We start from the raw sequence: 20,689 nt of genomic DNA, 5'->3' as shown, positions 1-20,689 counted from the left end.
GAAAATTTTACAAATCAGATAGTTGATAAAGGACTGACACCCAGTAAAATACACAAAGAACTCTGAAAACTCAATGAGATATCAAGCAACACAATTTACAAATGTGCAAAAAATTGAGTAGACTCTTCACCAAAGGAGAGATGCAAATGGACAATATGCACATAAACAGATGCTCAACACCAATAGTCACAGGGAAACGCAAATTAAAACCACAGTGAGATACCACGACACACCTGTGAGAACAGCCAAAACTAAATGACTAACCAACCACAACGAGTGTTGGGAATATGTGCAGGAAGTGAGTACAATTCTCATACACTGCTAGAAGGAGTATTGAAAAGTACAATCACTTTGGAAAACTTTCGTGTCATTTTTGTTTGTTTGTTTTTTAAACATTAAACACCTGTCATAAGCTCCCCACCATTCAACTCGTAGCTAAAATTTACGCAAGGGAAATGTAAATCCGTGCCCATACAAAGATGTGTACATGTGAAATATTTGTGGCCGCTTTAGCTGTAAAAGCCTCAACCTGGTAACTTTGTTCATCCAAAGGCGAGTGGCGTGGATAAATTCCGCTGTGACCCTGCAGTGGACAGCACTCGAGCACAAAAAGGCATGCGGCCCATCCTGGGAGACTGCGGGCTGCGCAGGGCGCGCGCCTTGACCCGCCTCCAGAAAGAAGCTGGCCGCACGTGGTAGCGGTCTCCTAGCGACGGGAGAAGCTGGGACAACAAACGGCTGAAGCCGCTTGTCGCCCTGGCACCAGCGGTACCATGGAGGACAAGAAGTGGCTGTTAAGGCCTCAGCCGCGGCAACCAATGCCCCTGGGCATGAACTATAAGCCCTGGTATCAGGACAAGTTACCTTCCAAGTATTTCGCAGAGCACAAGAACAAGCTTCTGAAGTTCCCCAGCTCCCTGGACGGCCGGCGGTGGGTATTTGTGAAAGAGGGGCTGGACGACTTCAGGACGGGATGTCCACCTTGCAAGAATCTCATCACTCGCGGCCCTACGGAAGGTTTTCTCCCCATTATTGCTCATAGAATTCCCAAACCTGCCCCCCAAAAGAATCGGGTAAAGCTGCCCAACAAGGCAGACCTGTTTTCCACACTCTCACCAGCCCAGCAAGCACGGAAGGCATTCATAGAGGACATCGAAGCCAGCCTGACCAAGCATCCCTTGGCTCACTACCCGAATCTGGAGGACGTTCTGCCTGCCGACCTCCTATTAAAAGTGCTGAAAGTGCTTGATCCTCACAGGAAGCTGGAGGACACATGGGCCTATTGTCAGGGCACCAAGAAAAGAAGGAAGTCCCCCGCAAAACTCTGTGAAAGACGTCCTACCAAAGTCTACCTGGACCCTCCCAAGGAAACTCCTCTGTTACGTTCAGACAATTGGCTTCTTGGGGAAAAGGAAAACAAGAAGTCCAGCACAGAGGATATTCCCCAAAGTCCTCCTCTTCGCAAAACAATACCAAGAGAACTTACTAAATTCTGCAGATGGACTGATACTTTTGGAGACTTGGGCATTGATGAAGAGTTCATCATGAATCATGTGACATTTGACATTCGCGATGATTACAAAGTCACCTATGATACCGGCAAAATAAAGAACATAAGCCAGGTTCCTTTGGGAATAAAGTACAGCAAACAGCTGGATCAAATGAAAGAGAGAAAATTCTCCATAGAGGAAGAAAACTTGGAGACTGAAGACCAGAAACCACCGGATCTTCATACACCCAGCCGGGTGAAGATGAGGTATGGAGCATGGTACCTGAAGCCCAAGTTGTGGACAAAGCTAATAAATGACGAACCTTTGATTGACCCCAAAATCTTACTTGAAGCTCAAGGTGCGAACCTGAAACCAGACATTATTGATGATCTTTATGGAACAATTGCCTTTAAAGATTTCATTGTAAGCAAGGGCTACAGGATGCCGGATGTGCTTGAGAAGGTGTTTATCAGGAAAGGATGGACTTATGATGCCGTTAAGACTCCACTACACCGAGTAAAGATAGTCAACTTAAACGTGGAAGATGAAGATGCACAGGGAGGCGATTAGACAGTTTTCTATTTACTACTTACCTGGCTATCTCTCTCATTCTAACATCAATCAGAATTCGTGATGAGTGTCCCACTGTGTATGGACAACCTTGATTCCACAACATCTGTAATTTAACACCTAATGCTTCTAAACATTTCTAAATAAACTTTTGCTTGGGTTCACCAATCAACTTGTTGCAATCAACTATGGCGTCCCCTTTCTTCACTGAGGTTTCTTAGTGTCTGAAGTACTGTTTTGGCCGCTTTGAGCACTCTAATATTTTTTCTTTTTTTTAAATTAAATTTTATTGGGGTGACAGTGGTTAGTAAAGTTACGTAGGTAGCAGGTATACAATTGTGTAATACATCATCTGTATATCACATTGCGTGTTCACCACCCAGAGTCAGTTCTCCTTCCATCACCATACATTTGATGATTTAAATATGCACAGAGACTATTCCTTCAAGTCCTGGCATCAGCTTTCAATCTCATTACCTCCATTGGTCGTGTCCGCATCTCACCAGACACTGATCCCCACAGTCAGACTCTAGACTTAGTTATTGGCGATGAAGACACCAACTTCAAATCTCAATTTCATTATGGTGGCTTCTGCCCCCTGCTTCTCACCTTGTTGACCACCCTTTTTCATATTCGCAAACCTCTAATTCTTCAATTCCAACATGATTTCCAATCCCATGACCATTACTTACCACCCTTTCAGCACGAATCATACCTTATGTTTTCAGTTCCTTTCTTTCCCAGCTTAGATTGTATTGTCCCCTACTATCAGTTCTTTGAGTATAGTTTTAACTCCTCCTTTCTTTCTCACTCTTGTATTCTTCTCATAGAACCCCAACCCTGGTTAAATCTTAATCTCTGTCATTCTTGTGCCAGTGCCCCCAAAATTAAATATGGCTAGAGAAAAGTACGCATCACGCTGACCGCTTACATATATGGCATAAATCTTAGATGAGCCTCAGCACTAGCTGAAAGTCCTACTCCATGTCCATCATCAATATATTCTCCCACGGGGCTGGCCCGGTGGCTCAGGCAGTTAGAGCTCCGTGCTCCTAGCTCCGAAGGCTGCCGGTTCAATTCCCACATGGGCCAGTGGGCTCTCAACCACAAGGTTGCCAGTTCAATTCCTCGAGTCCCGCAAGGGATGGTGGGCTCTGCCCCCTGCAACTAAGATTGAACATGGCACCTTGAGCTGAGCTGCCTCCCGCATGGCTCAGTTGTTGGTTGAAGCACGGGCTCTCAACCACAAGGTCCTCTACTCCCGCAAGGGATGGTGGGCAGCGCCCCCTGCAACTAAAATTGAACATGACACCTTGAGCTGAGCTGCCACTGAGCTCCCAGATGGCTCAGTTGGTTGGAGCGTGTCCTCTCAACCACAAGGTTGCCGGTTCAACTCCCGCAAGGGATGGTGGGCTGTGCCCCCTGCAACTAGCAATGGCAACTGGACCTGGAGCTGAGCTGCATCCTCCACAACTAAGACTGAAAGAACAACAACTTGAAGCTGAACGGCACCCTCCACAACTAAGATTGAAAGGACAACAACTTGACTTGGAGAAAAGTCCTGGAAGTGCACACTGTTCCCCAATAAAAGTCCTGTTCCCCTTCCCCAATAAAATCTATATATAGATATAGATATAGATATAGATATAGATATAGATATAGATATAGATATAGATATAGATATAGATATATATATATATATATATATATATATATATATATATATATATGATATGCTACAAACGTATATGCTACAAACGTATAAAGGAGCCAAGAAAACTTTTTGATGGTGTTTATGCAGTCTGATTGCCTTCAACAAAACCTCACTCTTAGCTTTTGCTTAAGATTAAAACGTGTATTTGCAAAACAAGAGTCAGTAGTAAGGCCTCCTATTGTTTATTGGTGATGACTATTTTCACTGAAATGAATCGTCCTTGGAGAAGTTATGTAAGTTTCTCCGCTGCAGCAATTACCTACATTTGTATTAATTTTCATACAGACATGAATAGAAGTAAGCACAATTTGGATTTTGTAACACCAGTGAGACTTCAAAAAAAAAAAAAGGACCTCAAATCCATAGTTTTTAGAAGGAGAAGGAATTCAGGAGAACCTTAAAAGTAATTGTGTTAGTGTAGCTTCTTAAAGATTTCAAAAGGCCCAATCACAATCTTTGTAGTGTTTTGTTGTTGTTGTTGTTTTGAGGTTTACAATATAGAGAAACCCAGAAGTATTGTATCCATTTTATATCTGAGAAAACTCCAGGTCACTGAGTTATCGAAGGTCAAATACGAGGTTTGAGTCAAAGTCTTCTAGTCATGTGTATGATTTCCACACTGACATTCAGCAACATCATGGACAATGAAATGGTCACCTTGGAACCTTGGATGCCCAACTAGGACCCAAGCTAGGGTAAGAACATATGCACCAGGGCCTCTAATAAAGGAAACACAAGGATATACTTTCATTTTCTGGAACCAGTCTTACCCTGCTCTTTCATGTTGCCTGGTACAGCAACCACAGCTTTGTCAGTTGTGAGGCTAAATTCAGCTCTGGAAGGATATAAAAGCCACAAACCAAATGGAATTGGATTGAGTGTCCAGTGATACCCACACCATGCTCTACTAATCTCTTATCATCTAACAGAGGATAAAGATATTGTCGTCTTTTCAATCTATCATTGGAGCAACTAAGCAATCTTTAGTGTGCGTAATAAAAACTATGCCTTTAAGAAAGAAAAATATTTAGAGCTTTGTTTATTCAACAAATATTTGCATCATGGGGCAGAAATTGAGAGCACATGGAAGAATTGTAAGATAATGAAATAGCCATTCCTGTTGTTTAGTACTTTACAAAATGGAAAACCTGTGATTTCTTAATTACCCTCTTTTCACGGATTCTTTTTTGCTGAAGTACACAGCACTTAACGTTTTGAAATTATATCATCCTAAAAAAGTATATTATAACTCATCTTATCTATTTTTTGGAAAATACTTTTTCTATTTGCAGCAATCCTTGTAAAAACAAGCACTATGAAATTATTAAACAATGCTAACCATGTCTATGAGATCATATGGTATTTGTCTTTCTCTGACTGAGTTATTTCAATTAGCATAATGTTCTCTATGTCCATTTATATCATTGCAAATGGTAAGATTTCACGTGAACTATAATTTAATATGTATATATTGTCATGGGATATGGAGTACAGCATAGGGAATAGACTCAATGGAATTGTTATATATACGATGTCAGAGGGACAATAGATTGGGGGAGGGGGTTTATCACTTTGTGAGGGGTGAAATGTCTAACTATTATATTGCTCTGTATACTTGAAACTAATAAAAAATGCATGCTAAAAATTGCTAACCATGTTAATTATGTTTATATTAAAATTGTTTTAAATAAAGATTTGCTTAAGTTTGGAAAATATGTTACAGTAGGCTGTAGCAAATTTTCTGTTATAATTTTCTTTGGTGATGTGTATGCCCACATAAGCCTCTACTTTAAGCCAGCCACACCCCTAAAGTTGACGGTATCGTATACAAATATTGTAATAATCAATTGTATTACAGTGTCACATAAAGGGTAACAAAACCTTTAGAGAATTTGGCTCTAGAAACATGTATTTTACTAAAGACAAAGGAAATTATTTTTCATTTCTAACAGTCTACATGAAAGAGTATTAAGAGCATGACCTTTGGAACTAGGCAGAAATAAGTTTATATTCCAGCACTGCCCTGTTCTTATCTTGTCACTATAGACAAGACGCTTCGCAGAATACGTTATCTCATCTCAAACGTAGACTAACAGTACCCATTTCACCTAAGTTTTGAAGATTAAATGAGGTGTGGATGCTTATAAAATCTCAGTTGTCAATTAAATTTCCCTCTTCATCACTTGATAATGAGTTAAACATGAAATACCTCTTTACTTTAAATTTTCAGTGCAAAGAGGAAACTTAAGTAAACATCAGACAAAGTTTGATTAATTTCTCTAATTCTAATGTTTAGATCCAATGTATATGACCAAGGAACTATTGAACTGAATTTGAATATTGTACCAATATATTTTCCCCCATCCATTCAGTCATATCTTAAATAAAATTAGACTAGACCACATAGGAAATACTGAGATATGAAACTGCTCCCAAGCCCCATGGAGAAGCGCACTGCTTTTCTATGTAACATAAGTTTTGAGCTCAATGAGAACTGTGAGAAGTGTGTTATTGACAATCAGAAGAGAAATGATATCAGAAATGTGTCCCTTGCTAATATTCAAAAAACACATTTATTTAGGCATTGGCCTGGGGTTTAAAAAACTTAATCACAATCTTGTGGCAGTACAATTTAACAACTGACCACTTTCTTTGTCATTTTCAAACTCTTCCTGATGGGGTGAGTAAGGAGGAAAAGAAGAACACGTCATGAATATCATAAATTACACAATAGTTACCAATTACTGAGTGTCATTAAAATATAGAACTAAAAGTTACCCCTGTTTGGGGTAATCCTGATCTAAATCTATGTGGAAACATGTTCATTCTATAGCATTAGAGAAGCGAGTTCAAATTCACTTCTTTCAACCCTAAAACTGATTCTTAGCCAGAGAAAATAAAGGATTGGATCATTTAATGCAATGAAAATACTTGCATTTCTATTAGCTTTCAGGAGCCAGTCCCCAAATACAGATGGCAGTTGAAGACTTTCTTATGATGACACAATACCTGACCGAAGGTAGCAGTGATAGGTTTCATTTCTCAATGAACACTTAGAGAAGGAGGCCTAATTCTCGCATAATTAACAAACTTGATACAAGAAGGTCAGAGTGAATATCAGTGCAGGCATCTGGTGGGATGGGGTAAGGATGGGAAGGTAGCAGGGCAACTGCCCAAGCACCATAGGAAAAAATTTAGAATTATATTGATCCCTAAATTTATAATTTAGATTTGGTCCTTTGTGAGCACTAGCTTGCAAATTACTTAAATATTTGTTTGAAAAGAAACATTCTGAGTCCTTAATCTCTAATCTTTTGTCATGTTAGCAGCTACATGTGGTTCTAATTATACGAATTATAGCTTATCTACCGGACTTTCTTTCTTGTGTCCATGCAGTAGTAACTAACATCTAAAAATTACTCGGATAAGACATGGAAACAATCTAAGTGTCCACTGACAGATGAATGGATAATGAAAATGTGATACACACACACACACACACACACACACACACACACACACACGGTCAAAAAAATGTATACACATTTAAAGAAAGGAAAAAAATTGTATTAAAACTACGCTGATGGTAAACTCTTTGAGCACCTCTTGTAACTGCGGAAGTCAAACGTGACTTGTATTCATCTTTTGTTATTGGTCTATGAGGTCTGACAATTAAGTTCGCAAATTCATCCTAGAAAAAGTGCTACATAGCATATCACTGTAGTTACCTTTGAAGTACTCCCCATTGGGAAACTATGCACAGATGCCAGTGCCTAGACCACCCTTCAAAGCAATTATGGAACTTTTTCTGGAATGGCCATCAGAACTGTCATCGTTTTACACTTGATGTCCTGCATGTCATCAAAACGTCTTCCTTTCAATATTTCCTTTATCTTTGGGTAAAGAAAGAAGTCATTTGGGCACTTCCAAATAGTTTGTCCAGTTGGTACAAATTCATAATGAGTGACCTCTCTGGTATCAAAAGAGGTTAGCAGCATCACTGCAACAAGTTCACAAACTTAATTGGCATACCTCATATATTGAGTTTTACAATTTTAATACAGTATTTTCTTCTCTTAAAATGTGTATACATTTTTTGGCACCCTCTGTATACATTATTCACCCATAAAAAAGAAGAAACTTCTATTTGTGACAACATGAATGAAACTTGGAGGCATTAAATTAAGTGAAATAAGTCAAAAGACAGACGCAAGACAAATACTGTATGATATCACCTATATATGGAATGCAGAACCATACTCACAGAAACAGAGAGAAGACTGGTGGTTGTCAGGGTGTAGAGGGTGGGAGAAATGGGGAGATGTCGGTCAAGGGATACAAAATTCCTGTTATAAGAAGAGTAACTTCTGAGGATCTGATATACAGCATGATGACTATACTTAACAATACTGTATTATATAGTTGAAAGTTGCTAAGAGAATAGATCTTAAAAGTTTTCATCACACAAAAAATGTAATTATGTGAAGTGATGAATATATTAACTAACTTTATTGTGGTAATCGTTTTGCAATAAATATGTGTATCAAATCATCATATTGTACATCTTAAATGTACACAATATTATATGTCTATTATACCTCAATAAAGCTGGAAATTTTTTAAAAATAGAAATGACTCAAATCTACTATATATTGCATATTTGCAATCTTTCATTTTCTTTTTATAAAAGCCAATTCAGCATTATGAACTATCAAAATTTTTACAATGCAGTATAAAATATCCATACCAGTGTTTAGTGAATCTGTATTCAGTGGACTGTAATAACTCTATAAGCTCTACTACCTATTATACCATTATTATTGAGTCTCCAGGAGAAAAAAAATCTGTAATGAAAACACACACAAAATATAAGGTTCCTTTTCTGGTTGTTGTTAGAGACAGAAGGCAGATATTCTTAAAAGTCAATAGCAATTCAGGACAATAATATAAAAAATGTTTAAAGGCTATATAAATGTAGCCTTTTATGAGCTATTTTTTGAAGTTTAGTTCCTCTGTCTCTGACTAATCTTTGGGATTTATTGATTCCAAAAGCTATTCATATGTTAGAAATGCACTACCTGCTAACACTTCTATCAGAAAAAAATATAAATGAGATTTCAGTGACTAGCTGGAAAAGAAAAAGAAATGGTAACATTAAAGGGAAGAGAGAAAGTATTATATTAGCATCCCAAACTTATAACAATAGAATCTAAAGTTTAAAGATTAACTTGAGTTGTTACGTAATGAATAGACTACTTTTTCAAGTCCAGCCTTTAAAAAAATAATTGCTACTACATACTGATTGAAATCAATGAACTAAGTGTACTATTAGTGTCATTTAAAAAGCATCACCTAATTTAATACATATAATATTTGGTATTATTAGTCCCATTTTTGTGATGAGTAAATCACTATACACAAGCTTACACAGTTTGGAATAGGTAGAGTCATGCTTTCAACATAGGACTACTTGACACAGAACCCCCCAAGTCTTCCATCAGGTCCTAAGAAAGGAATAAAGAATACATATTGCATTCATTGGTACCTATGTTTCTTAAATGAAGCAGCAGTACACTAAGAATATAGATTATAAATTATCTCAACTCCCAAGGCTGTTATTATGTCATAAAGCTATTATTCATAGGATTTTTTGCTAACTACCAGAATATTCACTATTGTAATTAAATTAATATAAGGAGGACATCAATTTACAGACATACAACGTCATGCAATGCAGGTGTGTGGTAACATCTTAAATTTGGGTATTGACTACTACCTTTTCAGTATAATAGTTTATAAAATGACAGCGTGCTGTTTAAAAGATTTTAGTTATGGGCTGTTCTCAAGAGACAAGTGTCTTGGGAATATATCTCATTTAATTGCTCTTTAGCATAATGTATCCCCCTATGTCTCCTTTTCCCAGTTAATGATCAACATCGGCAATATGTCTTTTTAATATGAATATGAAATTTGTGTTCTGCAAGATGATGATGGCAGAAGATAGCAACAAGCTTTTCATTTATTTATTTTTGCTTGCCTTTTTAAAACTACAGCCATCTTACCAACAGTTTAAAAAATTATTTAACACAAGAACCTAATTTATTTATCCTGGATACAAAAAGGAAAAATTAATAAAGTTCATATAATTTCATTACCTAATGAAATGTAACTCAATAATGCACTATAATACAGCAAAGATTTACATATAAAGGGGCTTACAAATACTTAACCATATGAGTTAAATCAAATAAATAACAGTTACAACCCCAAAATTGACTAGATTGGAAATATTTCTAATGTTTCTGAGACTGTTTTGTCCATCCTATGGGAGGAAAAAAGTCATTGCTATAAACAAATTCCTTCTCCCCCCCTGTAATTTGGCCACCAAACAGGGAATACCCAATACAGCTGACTTTATTACAAAGATACATGTAGTTAACATATATGTTGACTGACTGGTTCTATTTTTTACAAAGCTATTTCTATGGTCCACTGTTGATCTAATTATAATAAATTTTATACAATAAATAATCTTATACAGTGCTTTTTTTTTTTTTCAGAACCCGTCAACAGCTATTCTCTAATGCAAACAGATCTTGATTGACTACTGCTTTCCTAATAGTGATAAGGAGGAAAGCTGAAATAAACTCAGTCAAGCTTTTTAGTACTCCTTCAATCCCCCACATTTATATCATTACAATCATTTGGAAAAAAGAAAGCCAAACTTACAAACTGTCACGAAAGCAAAGATGTAAAAATTAGTTTTGAAATCTGGACGAGGAAATGGAACGGGGCATGAAGGAATAAATGATAAATTTCATTGTAAAAAAAAAAATACTTCCAATGCTGTATATGCCGAAGTGGCATTGTTTCATTTCTTAAACTGCCCTGTGTCTTAATATGTTCCATGATTGATAAATATTTTTAGTAAAATAAATCTAAAAGATTCTCTGTATAAAACAACTTCTTAGAGTTTCCTAGTGCACATGAGTTTATTAAATGCCATTTAAAACAATGGATTCAAGAGATAAGTTTAATATTTGTGAAACACAGGGTTTCCTCAACTCATTTCACCTCAGAACAGTTTTTCTTTTTCAAGTAATACCTATTAAACTTTCACAGATCAAGTGGAACATCCTTGGGGAAAAAAATTCAAATAAGAGAATTTTATCTGTATTGCCAATTTAGTTTAAGCAAGTAATATAAATTAATATTTTGAAATTATATATCACTTATATATTATAAATAAAACATCACAATCCTGTTTCAGGAATTTAAATATTCAGTATATGAACTAAATAATGCACTAGATTGGGTAAAAGGGAAATAAAATCTAGGAAATATTACAGAATGTTGAGCAAAAGGTAAAGTGATTCAATATATGAAAGATAGTTAAGAAATGTGATTAAGTCCAACACAAAATAAACAGAAGTCCTAAAATCAGAGAACATGAGAAATAGAGAAGAAATTATCAAAGAAACATCAGTAAAATAATATCCAAGAGCTTAAGAAATATCCAAGTTTTCAGACTGAAATAGGTCCGTGGAGTAAAGTACAGAGTTCAGGGGATGAAAAAAAGATCCATCGCAAAAGATCTATCCAAATACATGCTGATGAAATTTTAGAATCTCAAGAATAAGCCTTTTTAAAAAGATCTCAGAGCAGAAAAACAAGCTGCCTACTAAGGAATAAGAATCAGAAGTGCATCCAATCCTTTACTGGAAATGCTGGATACTAGATGTCAAGAGAATGCCTGATGAACACTATTTTGTACCACTAATTTTTACCCAGTCAGAGGATCAATTCTGTGAACTAAGACAAATATGCAAATGCAAAGCAAGTTTTCCTATCATGCATTCATATTTTTAAAAATTCTGTAAGAGGTGTTTTAACAAAATGATTTTTTAAAATAAAGAAATGATATGAGAATTTTAAACAGTGGTGGCACATGATCTATAAGAAGAAAAGAAAGCTCCAAAGAAATAAAAATACATTGACCTTGAAAATTAAGACATTGTCCTTTTAAGCAGTAAGTAATTAATGCCACAGATTTATATTTCTTACTGTGTATCTCCAACTGCAATCCTTGATTTTTCCGTGAATAGTATCACTTAAATTATTATCTCTTTTGCAGTGCTTACAACAGTGCCTACGAAAAATCTCTCTTATAAAGATTTGAAATATAAACAAATTCATTTTGGATTATTCTTCAACCGTTAACATGTTTCATGACAGAATAAAGTGTTCTGAGCATGTTTATTAACTTGTCAAGGAAGTGTTTATCATTTCCTTTGTTAGATGTAGCTGAACGATGTTTTCTACCATTATTAGCAAGTATGCCTTAGTTCCTCCTTGTGAAGGAGGCATGATAAAGTCTTCTTTTGCCTCTGGTGTTCCCTATGTAAACTGGACACAATACATATTCCTCCTAAATTTTTTATGAAATCAAACAAATGGATTATGTGTAAATCGAGGTAACTATATAACATAATTTTGCAGGTTATCTGGCAAAGAATTAACATCCAGTATGATATTGCTATTTTATGCAGAATAATTATAATCAGAAAATAGAAGTAAGCTATATTCAAAGCACCAAGGGGAAACAAAAATCATAGGGATCTACTTTTATCTCATGAGTAATTTCATTTATTGGTTATAAGAATGTGCTTTAAAGTCTCAAGGTATTTAGTAGAATTCATGATGTTAAAACAGTAAGACATAATATTGATATGGGTATACTTTTAACTTCCTTATTTGGAGAAATTCTATGGAACTTGTACTAAATTCAAGAGCCAATGTTTCAACCATTCACTTTAACCATCCTGTAACTAGTCAGTTAATATGAGTATTCCCCTATCTAAAATATTCTAAAGTTCAGTTGGGCAACTTCAAAAATTTTCACACGACTATTCATTAAAACTTTTTTTCTTTTGTACCTTATATTCACTTCATTTTGTCACTTTTCAAGAGTATATTGTATATGTATACACCAATAATAAACTATCAGAAGGAGAAATCAAGAAAAAAATCCCATTTACAATTGCTTCAAAAACAATAAAATACTTAGGAATAAACTTAACCAAAGAAGTAAAAGGCCTGTACTCAGAAAATTATAAGACACAGAAGAGAGAAATCAAAGAAGATACAAATAAATGAAAATGCATATCATGTTCATGGATAGAAAAAATATAGTTAAATTGTCAATACTATGTAAGACAATAGAGAGATTCAACGCAATTCCTATCAAACTACCACTAAATTTTTCTCAGAAATAGAACATATAATCCTAAAATTTATATGGAACCATAATAGACCCCAAATAGCCACATCAATCTTGAGAAATAAGAACAAAGTGGGAGGTGTCATGCTACCCGACATCAAATCATACTACAAGGCTATAGTAATCAAAACAGCATGGTACTGGCATAAAAACTGACACATAGATCAATGGAACAGAATAGAAAGCCCAGAAATAAATCCATTCCTATATGGTCATGTAATCTATGACAAAGGAAGCAAGAAGTTACATTGGGGTAAAGACAGTCTAATTAATAAATGGTGCTGGGAAAACTGGACTGACACATGTAAAAAATGAAACTGGACCTTCTCCTTATGCCATATATGAAAATACATTCAAAATGGATTAAAGACTTAAATGTAAAACCTGAAACCATAAAACTCCTAGAAGAAAATATAGGGAATAAATTTGCAGACATTACACTGAGTAATATTTTTACTGATATATCCGCTCAGGCAAGGGAAGTAAAAGAAAAAATAAACATATGGGATTACATCAAACTGAAAATTTTTTCACAGTAAAGGACACCATCAATAAAACAAAAAGGCAGCCTACTGAATGGGAGAAAATGTTTGTCAATGATATTATATTGATGTAAAAGTAATGGCGGTTTTTGCAATTATTTTTAACCTGTTAAACCACAATTACTTTTGCACCAATATAATACATCTGATAAGGGGTTAATATCCAAAATTTATAAAAAACTCATTCAACTCAACACCAAAAAAACACACAAACAACCCAATTAAACAATGGACAGAGGACATGAAGAGACATTTCTCTAAAGAGGATGTACAGATGGCCAACAGACATATGAAAAAGTGCTCAACCTCACTAATCATTAGAGAAATACAAATAAAAACCACAATGAGATATCACCTCACTCCGGTCAGAATGGCTATCATCAATAAATCAACAAACAAGTGCTGCTGAGGATGTGGAGAAAAGGGAACCCTGGTGCACTGTTAGTGGGATTGCAGATTGGTGCAGCCACTATGGAAAACAGTATGGAGGTATCTCAAAAAACTGGAAATGGAACTACCTTATGACCCAGCAATTCCACTCTTAGGTATCTATCCAGAGAAATCCAAGATGCTAATTTGAAAAAACATATGCACCCCTATGTTTATTGCAACACTATTCACAATAGGTAAGACTTGGGAACAATCGAAATGCCCATTGGTAGATGACTGGATTAAGAAACCGTGTACATTTATACAATGGAGTATTACTCAGCTATAAAGAAGAATGAAATCCTACCATTTGTAGCAATATGGATGGACATAAAGAACATTATGCTAAGTGAAATAAGTCAGTTGGAGAAAGACAAATACCGTATGATCTCACTTATACGTGGAATCTAAAGAACTGAATAAATGAGCAAAGTAATCAGAAATAGTCTCAGAGATACAGAGAAAAAACTGATGGTTGCCAGATGGGAGAGGGATGGAGATGAGGGAGAAGGGGAGGGGATTAGAAAGCACAAATTGGTAACTACAATATTTCCACAGGATATGAAAGACAGTTTGGGGAATACAATCAACAATGTTGCAAAGATTTTGTGGGGTGTCAGATGGGCACATGTCTTATTAGGGAGACCACTTCATGGCGGTGTAGATGGCTGAACACTGCACTGTACACCTGAAGCTGAATAATATTATATGTAAACTATAATTTAGCGCATATATATATATATATATATATATATATATATATATATATAGTCATGGGATATGGAGTACAGCATAGGGAATAGAGTCAATGGAATTATAATAGATATATATGATGTCAAAGGGACAATAGATTGGGGGAGGGAGGTTATCACTTTGTGAGGGCTGAAATATCTATTACATTGTTTTGCACACCTGTAACTAATAAAAAACAAAACCAAACAAAACAAAAGAGTATATTGTATAAAGGACTCATACCTAGGATATACACATATAAAGAACTCTTAAAACTCAACAAGAAACCAACCTAATTTATATATATAATTTATGTATATATTTATACAAAATAAGAAAAATCTATGTATTTTCACCAAAGAAGATATATAAAGGGTAAATAAAAGATACTCAAAATCTTCTGTCATTAGGGGACTACAAATAAAACCACAATGAAATATTACTACATACCTATTAGAATAGCTAAAATCTAAAAACTGATGAAACCAAAAGCTGGCAAAGATTTAGTGCAACAGGAACTCACATTCATCGCTTGTGGGAATATGATACAGCTACTTGGGAATCACAGTTTGGCAGTTCCCTATAGAACTAAACATAGTCTTAACATACCTGCTTTATGCATAATTGTCCCATACTGGAAATAATCAAATTGTCCTCCACAGGTAAATGGATAAACAAACTTGGTATTTGAGATGATAGATATTTTTCAGTGATAAAAAGGAAGAAATTATTATTTTTTCCACAACATGAATGAATCTTAAATGCATGTTGCAAAGTCAAAGTCAAAGATGCCAGATCCAAAAGTCTACATAGTTTATGATACTGTTTGTTCGACATTCTGGAAAAGACAAATTATAGGGATGGAAAACAAATCAGTATTTGTCAGGTGTTGGGAAGGAATAATACAGAGGGGACTCACAGGTAATATTTTAGGGTGATGAAACTATTCTGTATGGTACTAGATGGAAGATACATGACTCTACACAATTGCCAAAACCCATTGAATAGTACATCATAGGGTGAGCTTTAACGTGTGCATTAAACAACAATAACAAAAAAATCAGAGTATCCCAGAATGGAATGCAGACTGTGACAAATGAATCTAACTGTATTACCAATGTATGATACAACTGTAATGACAGGGGTGGGGGAAAGGAGCTGATATAAGTGACTTTGGAAAATGATGCTTTGATTGGGAAATTTAAGACTAAACAACAACTGTAAACACAATTTTAGTTAGCAAACTTGTTTTTCACTGGGGTATGGTTAAAAATATGAAACTACAATGTATACTAGGATTGAACAAGTAAGTAAATAAATGGTAAAACTGTGAGTCAGTTTTTACTGTCAGTAAAAGAAGTTATACATAAGAGGAGAAGGCTAGAATGAACTGTGATACTGGATTCGAGTCTTAGACATTAGTATGAACTCATGTTTAGAATAATATGTAAAAAGACAGATACCTATAGAAATGGTTATAGATATGTGTATATATATATTGGTTAGTATACATGCATAGTTTCATAGCTCTGTCTGCTGAGAGACTAGAAACAATGACACCCAAATAGAGACAAGCACATCCAGCATCCAGACCTTGATTTCTAAATATCCTTCTCCAAAATAGCAAAGTAAAACCCAGACATCCTTGGAGAAATAACTAATTCTAGCACTGGGACAATGAAAATACAAGATGAGACTGGAGCATTATGTAGCGCCAGAAAACATGGAAGTGCTCAGAAAACAAAAGGATGGATGCAAATCAAAAGGGACGCAGGAGCCAAACTGGAGTACCTGATGGCCTAAGCTAAAACAACTTGAGCAACAAAATTAATTAAACGTTAAAGTTATAGTACAATATAAAATAAATACCCATGAGTCCATACTGATATAAATAATGAATACACAATAAATGGGGAAGAAGTTACAAGTGTTTCATACAAAGAATTTCAAATAATATATGTAGATACTCCTTCCTCCAGGAGGTGGGGCTAAATGCCCTCCTCCGAGTGTGGGTTGGATTCCCAAAGACGGATTATGGGAAAAGGAACAACAATAACTTTAGAATGAAGAAATCCGACAGACTTTACCTTAACAAAGTGAGCAACACTGACATCACCAGTTATAAGTCATGTTGGTATCATGTACACCCTGATAAAATGTGATGACAAAGACATTTCACCTCTATGATATTCTTCCCCCAAACCCAGAATTCAGATATAATCATGAGAGTAAAACCAACAAACCCAAATTTGGGGACATTCTACAAGATACCTGACCAATACTGCTTAAAACTGTCATGGGAAACAGGGCTGGAAACCTGTGAAAGACCATAGAAGACTAAAGAGATATGACAACTAAACTTAATGTGATATACTGGATTGGATCCTGGAACAGAAAACAGACATTGTGAAAAAAAAAAAAAATCTACAAATCTGAATAAAGCCTGGAGCTTAGTTAAAAGTCATATATCAACATTATTTTTTTTAGTTTTAACATATGTACTATGTAAGATACTAACAATAGTGGAAGATGGGGGAAGAGTACATGGAAACTCTTTGTACTATCTTTACAACTCTTCTTTTATAGATCTAAAACTATTCCAAAATAAAAGGTTTAGCTTCTTAAAAGTGTTTATTGCATTATGATGGATCCACATAGAATAGCTATTAAGCACACTAGAGAGAAACTACCTCCTTTAAAATGCAAATTTGTAGAATTCTCCCCACATACACTTTAGAATTTTCTAGAAATGGAGCCAATAATCTGCATTTCACATGGTCTTTAGATGATTCTTATGCACACCAAAATCTGAGAATTACTTTTCAAGAGCCCTGTGCCTTTTATAGGCCCCAAAAGACTTTCAAAGTCTTAAAAAAACAAACAAACCCACAGTAGTAACGGTATTCTCCAAGGTAACCAAATTTGGAGAAAATAAAAATTCAGCATATGCAAAATGGTAATGACGTATCAGATATAGAAGGCTGTAAACAAAATAATTCACTTAGATAATATGTATATAACTGGTGGACCCACAGGATAATGGAGTCAAGACGGAAGAGTTAAAAAGATACAAAGTTTTGCAAGTATCCAAGTAGCAGCAAAGAGACTAGAAATGGAAGCAAGTTGCTTATGCAAACAACACTTCCCAGGATAAAGAAAACTGGCATCACCATAGAATGCAGAGAAATTACAACTAGCCTGTTCAATTAGCAGGCAACAACTGCCTCAGTATGAATAGTGCAGTACTGACAACCAAAAGCAACACCCACCAAGCTAATAAACAAATGCTTCAGCAAGTTCAAAGACTGACTGGAGCAGCATATAATGGACAAATGAACGAGGGAATAAGAATAAATTATGAAAATCAACGTGATGAAACTCATTGGTTAAATGAAGCCTCATGGCCCCAATTCTGACATCCTGTGTGCCTCTGCCTACCCTCAGTTGCCTACCACATTTACTGTCTACTTAAACACTGGCTCAGGACAGCATTTTCATGCCCCACCAGACTCAGGTGGTCTGCATCCTTGCTGCCTCCCCCACCCACACACAGCATCGGCCAGCCCTTCTCAGATAGCCAATCACATTCACTCTGATTGAACCCACTTCATCATTCTTCTGCCTGTTTCAGCCCTCACTAAAGTTTACTTTCTGTGATGATTAATTTTATGTGCAAACTTCGCTAGGCTATGGTTCCAGGTTGTTTGGTCCAGAAGTTGCTGTGAAGGTGTTTTTTTAGATGGGATTAACATTTAGATCAGCAGGCTTTGAGTGAAGGAGATTATCCCTCCATCAAGTGCATGGGCACCATCCAATCAGTTGAAGGCCTTGGGAGCAAAGACTGAAACCCTCCCAAAAAGAAAGAATTATGCCACCAGGTTGCAATATAGAAATTCTGTTTGAGTTTCCTGCCTTTGGATTCAAGACTGCAACATGAACTTTTGCCTGAATTATGAAGTATAAGCTATTAATTTTATGCTAATATCTCTTTAGAATATATAATATATATTCATACCACATAAGATCCAAATTTTAGTTAATGGTAACATTAGCTATCAAAGCCTTACATGAACATACAAATGTATGCATTCATTGCACACATATACACACAATGATTTTCTAGGATGTTATTAAACCTATCACAAAATATGAATTGAACTGTTATTGTTACTCCACAACACATCTTCAATTTCATATCCCTCAAGGAATGCTAGCTTTTGTCTTTGCATTCAATCCCTCTTGGTGTGTGTGTATACTGTAGAAATTTATATCACTGCCAATGGCATCAAAAAATTAGCACATTTCTGGCAGGAGAAAATCAAGGGATAACATTACAATGGAGAATCAAGTCATATAGCTGATGGCATTTGGCAGATTATTGACAAGACTTTCCTTATTGGTTGTTTGTCATGTAAGAAATCAGAATTTAAGAGCACTGTCCACATAAGCAAAGCAAAATGCTAATGTTCTACCTAAAGAATATATCCCAACCCATTTATTCACATTGAAATAAAGTAGGTTTAAAATCATTTTGGCACAAAACTATTAAATATGAACTATTTCCTAGGAATTTGAAATTCCCTAAGTATGTTTAACTGACCTTAAATATTCTGAGATGTTTTTTGGAAAATGGCAAAAGACTTCAAGGAAATAAGTAAAAAGGACATTATTTATTTTTCATATATGAACAAGAAGTGAAAAATGAAAAACTCAGAGGAAAGGTAATAAATATGAATAACACACAGGAAACACTATACAAAACTTGTACTTTTATAAGTTGCATTTTTCACTGAGTTTTAACATTGGCTAGTGGAGGTAATTATATTTTTATGAACAAGGAAATCAGCAAATAAGCCATTGAGAGTGTGAAAGAAAAGTTTAGATAACTAAAAATGAGAGAAAATTAATTACTCATGTTAAATCATGAAGAATAATGATTACATAAATTATAAGCTTATCCTATTAACACTCTGGGTAAGGTATGGAATCATAGAAAAACTTTATAAGGATTATGCTTTTTGCCTAACTTCTTTGGAAAAGGTAATGGCAAAATATATAACTAAGAGAAAGCTAATCACTACACTGAGTCGTAATTTATTGTCTTACATCAGTTGTGCAACTATTAGTTCTGTAACATTTTTCAATGATGAAGGAAACAAAGTCAAAACAGAGTTTTCACAGATAATGGCACTAGAATTTTTATTTGTTTACTCTGCATTTATTATGAATAATACTGTGATGGATAATTTTATATGTCAGCTTGACTAGGCCAGGGAGTTCCCAGATATTTAGTCAGATATTATTCTGTGTGTGCCTGCAAGGGTATTTTTCCACAAGATTAATATTTGAAACAGTAAACTGAGTAAAGCAGATTGTCCTCCCTACTGTGGTTGCGCCTCATATAATCAGTTATAGGCCAGATTAGAACAAAAATGCTGACCCTCTTCTGAGTAAGAAGGAACTCCTTCCTAACTGCCTTGGAGCTGGGACATTGGTTTATTTCCTGCCTTCAACTTGAACTTCCTCAGTCTTGAGCCTGCTGGCCTTTGGACTCCACCTATGCCATCGGCTCTCCTGGCTCTCAAGTTTGCTCACTGCAGATTTTGGGACTTGTCAGTTTCCATAATCACATGAGCCAATTCCTTATTTTACAGATAGACTGACAGACAGATAAACAGAACCTATTGGTTTTGTTTCTCTGGAGAACACTGACTAATACTAACACAGTACAAAAACTGACCACAAACCTTTCAAATAAACCTTTATCGTGTAGTCCTATATTTATATTTTTAAAAACCATGATCTGCTCTTAAGTTTTCTCATTCTGTGCTTGTATTTAGTTTTATAGTCCTCATTAAAGAAAAACTGGATGGAATGATTTTGTTTATACGTATGTATATTTCCTTTATGGAATTTTGAAGTCCTGCTCCAT

At 35.5% G+C, this 20,689-nt stretch overlaps 1 pseudogene; it reads left to right on the top strand.

The window, feature by feature from the left end:
* Positions 1 to 773: 773 nt before the first annotated feature.
* LOC141569573 (protein FAM47E pseudogene) lies at positions 774 to 2,060 on the top strand (annotated as a pseudogene).
* The last annotated feature ends 18,629 nt before the right edge of the window (positions 2,061 to 20,689 follow it).

The sequence above is a fragment of the Rhinolophus sinicus genome, chromosome X (assembly GCF_036562045.2).
Source record: "Rhinolophus sinicus isolate RSC01 chromosome X, ASM3656204v1, whole genome shotgun sequence".
Taxonomy (NCBI): Eukaryota; Metazoa; Chordata; class Mammalia; order Chiroptera; family Rhinolophidae; genus Rhinolophus; species Rhinolophus sinicus.
The sequence above is the reverse complement of the archived record's forward strand: the minus strand, read 5'-3'. Positions and strand labels throughout refer to the sequence as shown.